General features: G+C 39.0%; 2 pseudogenes; both read right to left on the reverse strand.

The window, feature by feature from the left end:
• Positions 1–1,053, reverse strand: part of LOC106345037 — an 8,143-nt pseudogene extending 7,090 nt beyond the window's left edge.
• Positions 1,054–2,217: 1,164 nt separating this feature from the next.
• LOC106345038 lies at positions 2,218–6,112 on the reverse strand (annotated as a pseudogene).
• Between the last annotated feature and the right edge of the window lie 6,376 nt (positions 6,113–12,488).

Below are 12,488 nucleotides of genomic sequence, written 5' to 3' on the forward strand. Positions count from 1 at the left end.
AGAGGATGTACCCGAACGAGGTGTTCCCGGACGTGCCAGACCCGTAGTTTTTTTTTTTTCCAAAAACTCAGAATGTTTTATTTTTATTTGTGAAACTTTGAATATTAATTAATATGATTTCAATTTTAATTTTAATTTTATATTTTCGAATTTAAATTTCAAAAATTTTATTTTTTTTAAAAAAATTAATATTTTTTACATTCCGAGGAAATTAATTATATTTTTTACTCGATTGATCAATGCGTTTTTGGACATAAATCCATCGATCGATCTGTTTATAAAAAAACGTTCGGAATATACCGAGGGACACCTTTGCTCGGTATATACCGAGGAAATATTCCGAGGAACATGTCCCTCGGTATATTCCGATCGATCGATGTATATATTTCCAAAAACGCATCGATCGATGAACTTCCGAGGAAATATCCCGACGAAGTTCTCTTTCGGTATATTCCGAGGAGATTTCCGACAAACTAGTGATCCTCGGAATTTCCTCGGAAATTTGTTTCCTCGGAATTCCGTCGGAAAATTCCGAGGGATTTCCGAGGAAAGAAGAAATTCCGAGAAATTATTTCCGAAGACTTGTTTCGTCGGTATGTCGTCGGAATAACGATATTCCGACGATTTTTTCCCTCAGAATCTTTGCTGTTTTCTTGTAGTGAGTCTTTTGTCCATGGTGGTGCATAGCAATAAACCATCGCAGTGAAAGACGTGGCGTATACCGACTTCTTTCAAAGAAGAACTTGAAAGAGGGTCATTGAGGCTGAACTGACTTATTACCTTTCCAACGTTGTTGTCGTGAATATCGTGGAGATTAAGCCTAACTAAATAGACCTTACTATAAATTACCATGACCAAAAGAGAGTTATTAACAAGTCTCCCATCTCTTTTAAGAAGAGCATTCCACCCTTTTGAGGTAGATTGGAACCGTGCCATTGAAGTCTCCGGAACCCTAGAGAGTATCTCCACAAGCAAATCCTCGGGAAGATACACTGTGTTTCTTCTCTTCTTCACTTTCTCTGTCGTCAAAGATCTTCTCCTCCTCTTCATCATCTTTAACAAGTGTCTCCTCTTCAGCATCTTTAAGAAGAGAGTTTTCAGATAACTTTGGAGATCAAAGCCGTGCTTCAGAACTTTCAAATTTGCTTGTATAAAACCCGTGTAACCTAGTGCTGTGTGTGTATGAAGCCCTAGTAGTGTTGCTGTATGAAACTCACCCATTCAGCTGAAAATTTGGGCTTGTGTGCCTGCGGTACTATAAGTAGCCTTATGTGAACAAAATTGACTTCTTGCATAAGGTTTTGTAGTTTCTCTATCTTTTTGCCTCTCTTTCTTTTTTTTTTTTTTATAGTGTTACAAAAATGGCGGCAAACACGATAATCTTGAAATACCAGGTTGAAATCCGAGATAAAAAAGTTTGGGTCCATTTATTGGTATGCAACGACTAGGTGGAATGCAGTTGGCAATGGTAGTCTTGCACGCCAAGTCACGATTTTATACTTGCTGAAGGAAGATGGATTTCTTTTTGTTCACCAATACGACATAAATTGTGGTGCAGAATTAGTTCTCTTGTCACGCAAGTAACTCTATTTTCTTGTGATTCCAAGCTATCTTGAAAGTGCTAGTAGGTTTCTTTTACCCAGAAAATGCAGATTAGCAAAGCTTATATTTCCTGACAGATTGCTTAAATCCTTTCCCGTATATTAGCCAAATTAAAGATGAAATTTTCTTTCATCTCTGTTATATGTCACTGGTCTTGGTACACAACGAAGAATTTTATTTTCTTTATATTTTTACAATTATTATTACCAAATACACATGTTGAGTTATTATAAATATTCTTCTGAGGTCCTTGATAACTTGACCACATGAACTGATTTGTGAAAACTGGCATTTGGATGTCGATGGGACAAGACACCGTAAATCCATCTCTAATTTACTACAATGCAACGCAACTAACCATGTGAAAAAGGATACTAATTAAGCTCATTGTGAAACAAAAGCTAAGGTGTGCCAAGTTCTTAAGATCATTCAAGATCTATCACAAAACATAATTGTCGTCAGTGATATTGTTGATTTCCAAGGACAAGACTTGCTTATTTAATAAGAGATAAACCAAAAATATTGTTCCAGTCGCAGAAGATATAGAATTGGAATTGTATGGGAAACTAAAACACTATGGAGTAGCAAGACACATATTTTAATTTATCAAAAATATCATGAAAACTTGGTGACTGGTGCTACTTTCCATGTGCCTAGCCCCAACGAACCTTGTTGGACTTGAACCAAAGTTGGACCACGCATGACATGATTTGAGCGTTTAGATTCAACATCATGAAGGTCCACTTTTATGTGTTTATACTCTCCCACAATGTGTAAGCAGTTACTAGAGTTCTTAAATTTAGTAGGATGCAGTAAAACTTTAGCCTCCCGATCGACAGAGAAACTCATCCCAGCATGAAACCCAAGAAACTGCTGTGAATGGGTTCCTTTGACTGATAGGAGTTTACTCCATGACATGTCTCCGGTACCTTTAATATTAGTTGCCATCCATATATCTATATCGTGTACCTCCTCATCACGTGAAGAAGTTAAGATACAAAGATTTTGCGGTTCTCTAGTCACTGATAAACCATAAACATTATAAGAAAGAGGATCACCCGGAAAAGACACACATGCAAACCTCTCTGTTGAATAATCAAAACATCGTAAGGCCTTGCTCATCTCTGTTGGAGAATAATCATAAGTAAGCCAGTAAGTATTTCCATCCACACACGTGCCATGTCGCCCTGGAATGTACCAGTCTCTAGTCTCACCAACAACACTCCACGAATTAGATGTGAAGTCATAGATTTCGTACTCAACAAGGCATGATTCGATGAAGGGATTTCCTTGTTGATGCACCCTTATATAAGATTTTGTACTCGTTTCGCATGTGGATTTACCGAGAGCGTAGACATCGGAACCATTGTGAATATTTCTTGGTTTGATAATCTTACTGGTTTCCCCTGAACATGGATTCCAAACCACCAATGTATTGTCCATGGTGGTGCACAGCAATACGCCATCGCAGTAAAAGACATGGCGTATACCGACTTCTTTCGAAGAAGAACTTGAAAGAGGGTCACTGAGGCTGCACTGACTTATTACCTTTTCAACGTTATCGTCGTGGATGCCGTGGAGATTAAGCCTAACTAAATAGACCTTATGATAAATTACCATGACAAAAAGAGAGTTCTTAGCAAGTCTCCCATCTTTTTTGATAAGAGAATTGTAACATCCTGAGTTGTGATATATGGAAAGGTTTAAGAGAATTGATTTGGCTACCTATGTCACCAAAGTTGACTTACCTTTTCTGGAGAACATCCTGAAAGAACTCCAGAGTTAAGCGTGTTTGAGCTGGAGTAGTGGAAGGATGGGTGATCTATCGGGAAGTGATTCGCGATAGCATGCGAGTGAGGCCAAAGGACGGAGAAAAGTCGGGTGGTGATTGCAGGGTCAGTAAACAAGACTCTAGAGCATTGGAAAATTAACGGACCGACCGTTGGAACGGGATGGGGCCCACGGGCCAAGAGAGCGGGCGTGGGTGGCCCATTAGCTGTGGACGGTCCGGGCGTTATAAGTGGTATCAGAGCTGGTTAGCCATCTCGGTTCTGACCCGAGAGGCGTCTTGAGACCTGTCGTGGGGGGGCAACGAGGACGTTGCGTTCTTTGAGAGGGGGTGAATTGTAACATCCCGAGTTGTGATATATGAAAAGGCTTAAGAGAATTGTTTTGGCTACCTATGTCACCAAAGTTGACTTATCTTTTCCGGAGCACATCCTGAAAGAACTCCAGAGTTAAGCGTGCTTGAGCTGGAGTAGTGGAAGGATGGGTGACCTATCGGGAAGTGATTCGCGATAGCGTGCGAGTGAGGCCAAAGCACGAGGAAAGGTCGGGTGGTGATTGCAGGGTCAGTAAACAAGACTCTAGAGCCTTGGAAAATTAACGGACCGACCGTTGGAAAGGGATGGGGCCCACGGGCCGAGAGAGCGGGCATGGGTGGCCCATTAGCTATGGGCGGTCGGGGCGTTATAAATTGTAACAACCCAATTCCGCAGGCCCAGTAAAGCCCAATCAATTTGCAGGAAACCCTAGGTGAGTTCCTATTTAAACAGAGCTAGCCTATTAGTTTATTCGGAAAAAGTCTAAGGCGTCGAAGCTCTGCAGATTTTGAGCCGTCAGAGAGAGATATTGGTGAACTGTCTCAGCCACCGTCGACTGAGATCAGATACGTCACACCGCCGCCGTCTCACGCCCTAGGTAATCCGCGAACCGCCTTTTTCGATTGGTTAAGTGTTGGCCGTTTAGTAAATCGTCGATATCTCTCTAACCATTTGGTTTCTCGCGATTTCAAGGCCACCAGTGTGTTCGTGACGTCGATACGAGTCCGGGGCAGGAGTTTCATCCAGAGAGCCGCCGCGACGCGCCCACACGCGCAAGAGGAAGTTTCGCGCGTGAATCTCACGCGCCACCGTCTCCGTCGGACATTCGCCGGAGCCACCGCAGCCGGCCACCGTCTGTTCGCCGCCGGGAAGCCGCCGCCGCATCACCGCCGCGACTCTGCCGCCGCCGGTGATTTGCCGGTAAGCCACCACCGTTGTTGGCCGCCGCCGCCGACCGGTCTCCGGCGACTCGCCGGTAACTCGGTGACTCGGCCGAGTCGACTCAGCTAGTCAAGCCGTTGACCAGTCAAGCCGGTTTGGTTTGGTTTGTTCAATTGATTTTCGGTTTGATTGGTTATTGGAAATTGATTTCCGGTTTGGATTAAACCGATTTGAAATCGATTTGAATCTGGTCCAATTGAAATCGAACTCGGTTAAGGAAAACCGGGTGGTTCAATTCGATTTCAATTTAGTCAAGGGTTGACCGGCTTGGGTCAGAATTGACCGGGTTGACCTTTGACCAGCGGGTTGACCTTTGACCAGTGGGTTGACTTTTTGACCAGATCGCCGGTTTTCCGTTTTGGACCGTTCGAAGGGCGTTCTGGCTCGATTTTTCGCCCTGATTTCAGATTTGGAGTTTGTTTGAGCAGCTGGAGTTCATAGCTATCACTTTTACACATTGCTAAGGTGAGGGTCTATTCCGTAAATCCCGTACCAGTGTAGAATTCTTTCTATCGTAGTTTAGATTTCGAATCATGATCCGTCTGTTTGAATTGAGTCTGTTTGAGTCTTGATTGTTAGTCAGTTCATTCATTGTAAACTGGAACTAGGGGTCTAGAGGATTCAACCGTTGATTTGTTTGTGTGATGTTAAGAGATGCGATATATATATGTATGTATACATAGTTATGAGTAGGGACTATGTGAGAGGGCGGGGGTCCAGAGATATCTGGAATAGCGACGCAGCTTTGGTGGGCGGGGGCTCAGAGACGTCTGGGCTAGCGACACAGATTGTGTGGGGCGTGGGTGCAGAGACGTTTGCATCCGACGCAGCTTTGGAGGGCGAGGGTGCAGAGACAGACTGTACTAGCGACGCAGCGTATGTATATATATATTCGTATGAGGAGATGCAGGGTGTATGGACTAGCTATATGCTATCATCGCATTGTTTGTGTTGTGTGATGCTTTAGGCATCTTGTTTGTTCATGTTAGAGCTAAACTTCCATAGTGGGAGTTCTATTCCTCAAGTCAGTGGTTTGCGTGTTTAGCATCCCATACCTGACGGAGTAACTCCCCTGTTACTCACCCCTCCTTTCCTTCCCCTTTCAGGTGAAACTAACGAGCATGAGTGATTGCTATCGGACTGGTGCTTTTGGGAGTTTTATTTCTGTCTTTTTCTGACTTGCGGATTTTATGCTTTTATCGATATTTTCGGGATTTATTATGTTGTTTGGATTTATGACTATTTATTGGATTTACGACTTTGGAGTTGACTTTTGAGAAGTAATAAATGGAGATTTCAAACTTTTTTTATTTATTTCAGTTATTTCGGAAAATACGGGTGTTACAAGAATTCCACCCTTTTGAGGTAGATGCCAGTGAAGCCTGCGGAACCCTAGAGAGTATATCCACAAGCAAATCCTCGGGTAGATATACTGTGTTTCTTCTCTTCTTCACTTTCTCTGTCATCGATGATCTTCTCCTCCTCTTCATTATCTTTAACAAGAGTCTCCTCTTCAGCATCTTTAAGCAGAGAGTTTTCAGATAACTTGGAGATCAAAGCCGTGCTGCAGAACTTTCAAATTTGGTTTTGTATAAGAGTAAAACCCTTGTAACCTAGTGGTGTCAGGTGTGTGTGTATGGAAACCCTAGTGTTGTCTGTATGAAACTCGCCCATTTAAATGCTGCTTCTGTTGTGGGCTTATTCTCCTTGGATTCAGCTGAAACTTTTAGCTTGTGGGCCTGCGATGTTATCATCTAGGCCGGCCTGGGCGTTCGGGTTCGGGATGGTTTCTTTCGGTCCGGGTTTTTTTGGGTCTTAAATATTTAGTCCCAATAGGTACTTAGAAATTTTCGGTTCGGGTCCGGGTCGGTTCTTTTCGGGTTCGGATCGGTTCAGGTCTATAATTAAAATACCTGTAATTTTTTGGGTCCATATCGGGTCCGGATCGGAATCCGGGTATTTAGGATCTGAAAAGGACATGACATACCCAATTCCATCAAATTTAGTTGATATTTATCATATATATCTAAAATTTTACAAAATAACTTAAATGAAACTATTAATAATTAAATAAAACATTTTTAAACTTTAAATTTTACATTTTAAAGCTTCATATTACTTAAAAATGTTACAAAAATAATAACAAATGTTGTTAACAAAAGATATTTCAACTAAATCATAAAATAATATATATAAAATAGAACACAAAAACATCATAGTTTTAGATATACATGTTTTAAGTCGGGTACAAATCGGTTTTATCGGGTCGGGTCTGTTCGGGTCGGTTCTTTTCGGGTCCGGGTCTATTCGGGTCGGTTCCTTTCGATTCCGGTTCTTTCGGGTAAAAAAAATTAGACCCAAAAGGTACTTGTAAATTTTCAGTCCAGTTCCGTGGAGGGTATTTTTAGGTCGGTTCCGGTTTGGGTAGGGCTGGGACTTTTAACCGGAACCGTTTACCCGAACCGGATCTGACCCGAAATGGACCGCGTCGGTTCGGTTTAGGATATGGCCATATTACCCAATGGGTCATTACTTTTAATACCCGTGGGTATCGGGTCGGTTCCGGTTATTACCCGAAATCCGATCGGATACCCATTTAACCCGAAATGGATAGCCTAAAACTCATAATTTTAGAAAAAGTGTCAACACCTCTACTCGAACCCGGGTTGGTTAGTTAGAAAACCGACTAGTTTACCACCAGACCACTTCAACTTATATGTATTCTTCTATATTGTAAATATATATAGTATTTCAATATTAATTTTTTTTATAAAATTGACATTTGAAGGACTTAACCCTGGTTGGCCACACTAAAGGTAGAGTATGTAACCACTGAACCACTTCAATTTACATGTAAATTATTGTATTTAGTAAGTATGTATATGATTTACATAATAAATGGATACTCGGAACCGACCCGAAACCCGAACCGAAATCTACCAAGTACCTATTGGGTAGAGAATTAATTTATCTGGAAAACCCGGAACCGAATGGATCTTATCCGAACCCGATCCGAATATCCGAAGTCCCAGGCCTAGGTTCGGGTTTTCGGGTCCACGTTAAAATGCTCAGGCCTAGTATCATCAGTAGACTGCTTCTTATATTTAAGATACATCATATTCATTTTCGTAAATCCTACTAAGATTGAAACATGAATCACGAACACCACAAGATTGGCATCAGCCTAAACGCTGCCAGGAAAGCGGAAAATCCAGGAAGAATCAATATCCTTGCTATTTGGAATGGGCAGACAGACACGAAAAGAGTAAGGGAAAATGAGCAATCAAAACGGAGAAGAGGCAAAACCGAATCTTTGAGAAAACTAAGGTATGCCCGACTTGAATTTTTTGAAATCAGACTTGGAATTTTCGTAGGAAATTACTAAGAAATAAAAACACTTTCGAGACTGCCATAGAACTTTAGGGAACTTAAAACCTAGATGGATAGTCTAGCGAACTAAGTCTTAGGCGATTTTTTCTGTCTCGATATATCGTTCCATAACTGTTCAGCCAGATCTTGCAGACCGATCTAAACTCTCTGAAAATCGAGAAACGATCGCCACGCATATCCAGCTCGCTTCCTAAAGAGAGAAAAAATGAGAGACACGAACATCGTCTTAAACCCATTCGTTTATAGCGATTTTCTTAAAACCGACATATTCCAAGTTGTCAACCTGAAAACAACCAAATCACAGTCCCATCGTCGTCTTTAAATCGACCCGGATTGCCGATCATTCCAATCCTCGGAAGGAGAAACGTACAAAACCCTTCAAAATATCGGTTTAACCGTTGTCTTTCGTAAAAAAAAGGGAGTAGGTACGTATACTATACTCGTATACTCTCAAACTTCAAAAACTTTTGCCTCGTCATAAAGAAAACGCTTTCGTCATATGCAAACTCTCGCGGCAATAGGCAGAAAAACAGTTAGCAATACGATGCCACACTAAAATTGTCCCAAAAAGGCAAACGACGATCAAAAATTTGTCTAAACGCTAGCAACATATCCAAACGATCACGAACATAATCTCAAAGACTATACAACATTTCTTATCGCAATCATGCGTATTGAAAACCTGTACCAATATCAAACCGAAACTCGACGATTAGCCAAAGTCTTGAAACCTTTTCCGGTTTTATAAAGCCAGTTTCATATAAAAAAATTACGAGAAATATTCAAGCATCAAAGCATTTCTTTCAGTCTCCGTTGAACCAAGTGAGTCACGGTAAAACATCAAAAATATTTGTGACGAAGAAAGTCGAGAATAAAAGTAGCAGCGAGCACATTAATGGGAACACTTTCTTTCCTATCGTTGGCTAGATCTACCGCTGGTTGACCAATTCGTTCCAGAGACGAATATGTCATGAGAATCCTCTCAAAAGCCTATGAAAAACGTTCTGTGACTAGATCATAGCGAAATAAACTTAGGTAACACTCCATGAGTAACTCCAAGCAACTTTCACCAAAGATTGAAATCAAAGCAGAAATGTTTCTCGTAAAACCCGCAGAAACAACGCTACTTTGACATGTGTATACGAATCACCGATTTACAACCTTCGTAAAACCGGTCGTCTATTACTTACGCGAAAAATCCTTCGTACAATCAGATCAAATCATACAAAGAAACATTCAAAAGTAATTTTATATATTTTTAAAATTTAGAAGACTTTTATATATTTTTTTGTGTATCTTATTTTTTTTACTTTAACAATGTTTTGTTTTACTAATTTTCATTGTTTTATTATTTTCTTTGTTAAACTAATATTATATACTATTAGCCGTGTTCGTCTTATTTTGTTTTCTAATCTCTTACTTTTATTCAAAATATATAAATACATTAATCTTTTCACCTGGTGTTTTCATATTTTTATATTAATTTTAGATTAACACAGAATTAATATTTGTGTATATGCAGTATACAATATATTACTGTTTTTTGTTGTAACTTTACAATATATTATTGTTAAGTTCGCTTAGGTGAAAAATCTGTTATTGTGATACTTTTATCGCTTTTTCACAGCTTCAAAATTGTTGATCAATCATATTTCTTGTTGTTCCATTGCTTCCTTCGTTCAACTACCTATACCTCTAGCTCATCATATGAATGTGCAGTTCCAGATTCTATGACCGAAACATGAAAACAGTATAGGACAAATGTCATAAGAAGCAAATGTGCAGCGCCTGAAGTATATCCCCATATGTTTTTTAGATTACATGCATTGAAGAGTTTCATATTTTCTTGTAATTGAAGAAAACTGTATACCATGTTGCATACTGAAAGCAAGGTGAGTAGTCTTTTGTATGAGGTAATGGTTTATTATTAAAAGGATCTTCTTTGAGCTCAAATACTAAGGGAAAAAAAGAAAAAAAGAAAAAAAGAAAAAAAGAAAAAAAGAAAAAAAGGAGAAAAGAGTAACAGAGCACATCCCCAATTTAGGAGCTCCTAAAATCACATTCTCCATTCTCTCTATCATTTGAGCATCCTCACCTTCCACCTGAAATTCAAAATTTTACAGAGGCTAAGGAACTCACAATGTAAAGATTCTGTTTAAAAATGTAGCTTTTTAGTTATTGGAAGACCACAAACATATTTTCCTTTTTTGCAAACAATGAGACACTAAAAGAGAGATAAGCTTGAGAATCCAAGGCTTATTTTGTCTAACAAAATTAACAATATATAATGTCTAACAAAAAGTCAAATTTTAGATGAAATAAGCGACTTATTTTGTCCGAAGATCTGTTACAATTTGGGAGAATGAAAAAAAAAAACTCCCACGAGACATAACTTTTCCTTGCAAATTATAACCAAAAAGTATTGCAGATCCTAACTACAGAGAAAGTTTGTGACACAAAAATTAACTTCTTCAACTCAACCACAACACTATTCTACGTCATATTTTAAACCAAATCGTTTCTCCAACTACATACTACTTTTGTACCGTGCACCCCAAAAAGATCATCCATGTACTTGGCCTTTACGGTTTTTGCTCTGTGTTTGAATCTTCTGCAGCAACTTTTCCTTCATCTGTTCAACATAAGGAATAAACTAAACTTATTACCAAATCGTTAAGAAGGATATGTTAAATCATGTTTGTTCATGGATCATCTTACTTTTTGGCTAGGAATCTCTTCCATAATCAGCTTTTAGGAGCAGCAGCAGTGGCTGCTGATATCTCATCTCTCCATGGCTCTACATTCACCTTATCAAGAGTAACCGGTGATGGTTTGCTCTTGACAATGTCCAGCAGAATATTCCGTATGAATTATGCTAAGAAACATCATCATTTGTACCGTGCACCCCAAAAAGGTCATCCATGTACTTGGATCTTTATGGTTTTTGCTCTGTGTTTGAATCTTCTGCAGCAACTTTTCCTTCATATGTTCAACATAAGGAATAAACTAAACTTATTACCAAATCGTTAAGAAGGATATGTTAAATCATGTTTGTTCATGGATCATCTTACTTTTTTGGCTAGGAATCTCTTCCATAAACAGCTTTAGCAGCAGCAGCAGTGGCTGTTGATATCTCATCTCTCCATAGCTCTACATTCACCTTATCAAGAGTAACCGGTGATGGTTTGCTCTTGACAATGTCCAGCAGAATATTCCGTATGAATTATGCTAAGGAACAACATCATTCCATGGCTGGAAAATTTGTTGAAGATATTATTTCATACCATATCAAGTTGAGAAGGATCTTGATCTTTGACATCAAATGTAACAGCAGCGGTTTCTATTCATGTTATCTTGCAATGTTTATATTAGCATCAGAAGCGGCAACAGTTCTTTGTGTCCATATCGTTTGAATCTGCAACCTTCTTTTTAGCATCATCAGAAGGATCGATTGTATCAAAGCTTTATTGCTCTATGATCACATACGGTGGCATCCAACATAGCATACATTTTTCTGACAATCAACAAATAAAACATGCTTTAGAAAAAAAATGCGGTTAAAGATGAACTATAACCTTAAGGAAAAAAAAAGAGAACAATAACCAACAATTTCCTGTAACTAAAGCGTGTTGCTGCCGTACAAATAGAGTTGTGTCATTTGAAAGAAAAACACCATGTAGCACCTTTCCATCAACGATACATTTATATTGTGCAACCTAAAGGGATGTTCTTCCTAACCCTTACACTACAAGAAAATACAAGTATAGCGACGGCCAAAATCCTCGTTATTTCCTCGTAAAAGAAGGGTTACGAGGAAATGGCGATGAAAGGCGTTTCGTCGTTATATGTTTGTCGTAAGAGAAGATTCGTCGCCATTTCCTCGTTCATTAGCGAGGTTATATTTTCCTCGTAAAGAAGAATTAAGGTTTCGTCGTAAAGACCACGTGGGGTTTCCACGTAATGCGGTCGTTGTGTTTCCTCGTAAGTAACTCGAAAAGGATTCGTCGTAAAAGACCCGCAAAAACCTCTAAATATATTCGTCGTAATAAAAACGTAAATAACACGAAAGTAATTCGTCGTAATAGAATCGTAAAGTATACGAAAACGAATCCACGTAAAATCCTCGTTAATAGTTCCTCGAGATTTTGTCGTTAATTTTCCTCGTTAATACATCGGGAATTAGCTACGAAATTACTTTGTTTTCTATTTACTGAATTTATAAATAAAAATAAAATAAAAATTATATTTATTTAATTTATTAATAAAATTTTAATTGAAATTAAATCGAATAGAAAATTTTTTTTTGGCCGAATCAAAATGAAATTATATAATATATAAATAAGTTTTGAATTTTAAAATACAATAACAAAAAAGAAAACTAATGCTGCATTGCCGCGTCGTAGAATTCCTCGCTCCTTCTCGAGAGATCTGCCTCGTTGACTTGCACGGATG

Source organism: Brassica oleracea, chromosome C5 (assembly GCF_000695525.1).
Source record: "Brassica oleracea var. oleracea cultivar TO1000 chromosome C5, BOL, whole genome shotgun sequence".
Taxonomy (NCBI): domain Eukaryota; kingdom Viridiplantae; phylum Streptophyta; class Magnoliopsida; order Brassicales; family Brassicaceae; genus Brassica; species Brassica oleracea.